This window comes from Ixodes scapularis, unplaced genomic scaffold, assembly GCF_016920785.2.
Source record: "Ixodes scapularis isolate PalLabHiFi unplaced genomic scaffold, ASM1692078v2 PGA_scaffold1__304_contigs__length_218370807, whole genome shotgun sequence".
NCBI classification, from domain to species: Eukaryota; Metazoa; Arthropoda; class Arachnida; order Ixodida; family Ixodidae; genus Ixodes; species Ixodes scapularis.
The window spans coordinates 10598971-10604567 of record NW_024609846.1 but is presented as its reverse complement, the minus strand read 5'-3'; positions in this window follow the sequence as shown (position 1 = coordinate 10604567).

Below are 5597 nucleotides of genomic sequence, written 5' to 3'. Positions count from 1 at the left end.
TCCTGCCGATCCTTGACGTAGCCTTCTGACGAGGTCACGTGGTGGTGACGCGGCCTCAGGTAACGAGATAACGGTAGAGATAGGTGTTCAAAACTTTGATGACGACGCTTGGGATCGTAGCACACGCGGCAAACAAAAGCACTGCCCAGTTGGCATCAGACCATGTTCGCTCAAGGGTGGGCTAGGCTCCTGTGGAAGATTCGCGACACGTTTAGTGCACTGGCTTGGCTGCAAATCCCGAGGCGGCTGTCCTGCCGATCCTTGACGTAGCCTTCTGTCGAGGTCACGTGGTGGTGACGCGGCCTCAGGTAACGAGATGACGGTAGAGATAGGTGTTCAAAACTTTGATGACGACGCTTGAGATCGTAGCACACGCGGCAAACAAAAGCACTGCCCAGTCGGCATCAGACCATGTTCGCTCAAGGGTGGGCTAGGCTCCTGTGGAAGATTCGCGACACGTTTAGTGCACTGGCTTGGCTGCAAATCCCGAGGCGGCTGTCCTGCCGATCCTTGACGTAGCCTTCTGTCGAGGTCACGTGGTGGTGACGTGGCCTCAGGTAACGAGATGACGGTAGAGATAGGTGTTCAAAACTTTGATGACGACGCTTGAGATCGTAGCACACGCGGCAAACAAAAGCACTGCCCAGTCGGCATCAGACCATGTTCGCTCAAGGGTGGGCTAGGCTCCTGTGGAAGATTCGCGACACGTTTAGTGCACTGGCTTGGCTGCAAATCCCGAGGCGGCCGTCCTGCCGATCCTTGACGTAGCCTTCTGACGAGGTCACGTGGTGGTGACGCGGCCTCAGGTGACGAGATGACGGTAGAGATAGGTGTTCAAAACTTTGATGACGACGCTTGAGATCGTAGCACACGCGGCAAACAAAAGCACTGCCTAGTCGGCATCAAACCATGTTCGCTCAAAGGCGGGCTAGGCTCCTGTGGAAGATTCACGACACGTTTAGTGCACTGGCTTGGCTGCAAATCCCGATGCGGCCATCCTGCCGATCCTTGACGTAGCCTTCTGACGAGGTCACGTGGTGGTGACGCGGCCTCAGGTAACGAGATGACGGTAGAGATAGGTGTTCAAAACTTTGATGACGACGCTTGAGATCGTAGCACACGCGGCAAACAAAAGCACTGCCCAGTCGGCATCAGACCATGTTCGCTCAAGGGTGGGCTAGGCTCCTGTGGAAGATTCGCGACACGTTTAGTGCACTGGCTTGGCTGCAAATCCCGAGGCGGCCGTCCTGCCGATCCTTGACGTAACGTTCTGACGAGGTCACGTGGTGGTGACGCGGCCTCTACAAACGAGATGACGGTACAGATAGGCGGTCCAAACTTGGATGAGGGCGCTTGAGATCGTGGCGGCACGTGGCAAACAAAAGCGTTACCCAGCAACTGACAATGTTTGCTCAAGCGTGGGCAATGCCCATCACATTTTATGGATCTCACATCTCCCTCTTCCACCCCTCGGTAACCCCACCTCTCTGACCTTCCTCTCCAACCCCGAGCGGATCACTACGGCCACCACATTCTTAAATTAAGTGTTCCTGTCTGCGTGCATCAAGCCCTCTCTGGAGTACCCCACCAGAGGGGCCTGGACTGAGGCCCCCTGCTCATATTCTTTGGGCCTAATAAAGTTGCATCTCTCGCTCTCTCCTGTGGAAGATTCGCGACACGTTCAGTGGACTGGCGAAGCTTGGCTGCAGATTCTCGGCATAGTCCATGTTTAGACTGCCCGCTTGACCTGAAAGCCTGCCTTCCACATAATATAAGAGATATGTCTTCCTCAGCAGGCATGGATGAAACAAATGTAAAAGTTTTGAGAAGTAACAATGAATTATCGAGCGTGATATTGGCTAAATGTTTTAGAGCACAGCTCATAGGGGCTCGTTCTCGTGTTTCGCGGCGTCGGCGACGCCGTCTCCGTCAGCGTAACTGCGCGCGTTGCATTATGGGACGTCAGAGACCTATGCACCATTTCAATCCCCTGCTAAATTTAGCGAAGAAACTGAATTGGTGTGTACGTCTGTGACGTCCTATAATACAACACTGCGCATTGAGTTCTCTCGCTAAATTTAGCGGTAAAACTCGCGTCACATGACCTAAACACCAATTCTGTTTCCCCTCTAAATTTAGTGGGGAATTAAATTGGTGTTGAGGTCACGTGCCGCCGATTTTCCAGCTAAATTTGGCGGAGAAACTTTGGGAGACGGGGAGGGTATGGAGCAGGAGGAGAAGGAGGACGAGGAATTCAGGATTGGAGATGAGGAGGAGGAGGAGGGGAAGGTCCTCCGTACTCTCCTCTCCTCCTCCTCTTTATATAAAGAATATTATAATAAATAATTATATATATATATATATATAGTCACCTAGACCTTTCATTTTATCCTTTTTTTAAGAGAAACAAGCGGTTTATCAATACGATACCCGTTCGTCACCTCTGACTCTTGTTTATCTTGAGGCTCCTTTTAGAGCGCAGCTCTTAACGCTCATTCACACAGGAAGCGGATCCGCGTTCACAAAGCGGTTGCGAACGCGGTTGTATAAAGATCCAGTACAATTGCACGCGCACTTGATGTCATCGAGTGCGCGTGCAATTGTACTGGATCTTTATACAATCGCGTTCGCAAACGCTTTGCGAACGCGGGTCCGCTTCCAGTCTCAATGAGTGGTTAGGCGCCTTGAGCGGCGTCGCCGTCGCCGTCGGCGTAACCGCGCGTTGCATTATGGGACGTTTCCAATAATGACGTCACACGTGATGTCACGAAGGTCACCAGGGTCTCACGCGACATCACGATTGACGTCACGAAGTTCGCTCGTGAAGGTCACGACCTTCACAGTGAAGCTCAAGTGAAGGTTGTGAAGGTCACATGAAGGTCGTGACCTTCACGTGACCTTCACATGAAGCTGCCGAAGGAGGGGAGGAGGAGAAGGAGATCAGAAAGGTGGAGGAGAGGAGGAGGGGACGAGGAGAGGGGACGCATTATTGCAGCCCCTGCCTCCGGTTATCACACATCTTATCTTTAGTACCCCGTCATCATCATACGGGCTGTGCTCACGCCCAAAAACAAGAACAGTCGCGTTTCAAATTTTTGTATTTTCACGCACCGCCATTGATTTGAACGGTCTTCCCTCAAACGTTGTCGCAACTCCTGACACAACAGAATTTGAGGCACTTCTATTAGGCCTCGTAGTCCAAATTTGTGCGGAACTATTTTGTGTGTATATTTTTCATCTACTACGACGTTTTGTCTTTGAATTGCTTCTATGCGCTATTTCTCGATGAGTTTTCGCCACCCTTTTTTTGTGTTTTCTACTTTCCCTTTATGTACCCCCAATGGGTCCTTAATGTATTGAAATAAGTAAATAAATAAATAAATAAATAAATAAACGTGACTGCTCTGAAAATCGTCGGCATATTTAAATATTGGTTTTGTCACCAATGTCACTTGTCGATTTCACCATAAGTATTCTGAATTTTGCGATACTAAATATTATACCGGAAAGGGTAAAGGCCGGTGATTCCGAAGGTACAGTTAGTTGGGGTTTCTAAAAAGTCGCCGGAGTACTTCTTTAACATTGAAAGACTTTGAGCAAATCTGCTCAGGTCTGTGACAGCCTAAATAGGCGCTGCGACGATTTTTGTAGTTAGCGCAAATTCTGTTTAGAATGCATATATTATGGTAATAGCCCATGAGAGACGCGTTTATGTTTATTTCCACGCAATAGTGATTACAGAAATTATAGTGAAAGAAAACGAGCAGAGTCCGCTTTCTTGATTCGTAGTCAGAACAAGAAGCCACGTGATCAAGAGCCGATTAGATTAGATTCCACCAATGTTTATGGAATCGGCGCTGGGGTTTGCGAACCTCAGGACGCACGCTGAGTTGAGACACTGCTATGGTTAGGCTGTTGTCGTCATTGTAGCGATTGGACACGAGCCACTTCCCGAATGTTTGTCGAGCCATTGATCATCACAAGCCCCAATTGAGTGCTCGCGTTATGCTCGGGTTCAGTCTATGAGCTAAGTTGAGAACTCGTCACTCGGGTGATTGTGCCAACACCGCGACATCTTAGATAGGTCCTCAAATTTTGTAAATAAAAAAACTAAAATAAGCAAACTTTTTTTTTTTAATTACACCGGAACATATAGACGTCTCTTGGTCAGTGGAATTGCGTGGGAGTACACTTAGGTCCCACTAGTGCCACCAAGCTTGCGTGAACTGAAAAAAAAAAAAAAAATCCATCTGAATATTGTTGCACCACACCGGTAAGAGGCGCTGGTCGTGGCAAACCCTAACCTTAGCCGATAAGAATGCCGAAGAGCAAATCACGAAGCATATGATATACGTGGGTATAATCAACCACGGGCGGCATTTTTTTTTTATCACTCAGCGATTTTAGTGTGGTTGAAGGAGCTGATTCGGGGCGGGGGCAGCAACTTGCCGGTATCCTGTCTGTGCAAAACGTGAAAGTGTCGATGTAGCAACTTGAGAGGGACAGGATGCGTCCAGGTGCGATACTCTTATCACCAGGTAGCCTATCTGATAGCCACGTCACTCTGAAAAAAGAAGAAAAAAAAAAACAACAAACAAGGAGGCCCCCATCGAGTAGCGACAGACGTCGTCATAAGTAAAGCAAAACCATACCAGAGCGTGGACAAACTTCAACGAGACCTCTGCACGTTTTCCTGTAGCCTTTTACTGCATTTATTGCCCCTGAGACAGCTTTTATAGTTCTCCACTTGCAAACATCGCGATTATGCAAAATATTTGATAACTAACGAGAGACTACAAATAAATATGCACAGTCTACCGAACAACGTTTTAGCGAATGTGCCTCTTCGCACTCAGTGTTAAGAGTATGATATTTCCTAAACGTTTAAACTAGTCTCATAAATTGTTCTATTTTGTTTTTGCGCACTAAAAACTTGACAAAACACCTTTCCAGTAAGATACCACGAGTGCTAGGGGGAAAATAAGCCTTCTTTCGCGTTCGCACACTTACAATATTCCGTTACCTCTAACTAAACTTTAGAGAGAGAAAAAAAAAAAAAAAAGGATTTGCCTAGCAGGCTGCGGTACGGCCGAATCATGGCGTACGTTCTCTTAAATGCCGCGGCAGAAAAACACAGTATCAGGAGAAAAAATAACACTTCTAAATCACTTTACATTAAATTGATTTTAAATTTAAAAAAAAGTTGACCCTGGATAATATTTTTGTGAGTGTATCTAGATAATAAAGAAAGGAATGACCCAAACAATATGGGAGTAAACCTACACAAAATAGTTTTGCATGGGCAAGTTTTTTTTTCTTTTTTTTAAGCGCGCGAGCTTAGTTTAGTTGGTAAATCTCGGCTGGTCAGGGGGGAAGTTGTAATCTTCTCGAAAGCTGACCTCTCGAGCACGTTGACCCAAAAATTAAAAATAAGACGAATAAACATTAACAAAACAACATAGCACACAAAAGTTCGCAAAAAAAAAAAAAAAAAAAACTTTCTCGGGAAGCCACATCAGCGAGCGCGTGCGCATGTTTGTGCCGTCCAACCTTGGCCAACTTAATCAACCGGAGGCCAAGATACGAAGGAACGAAGC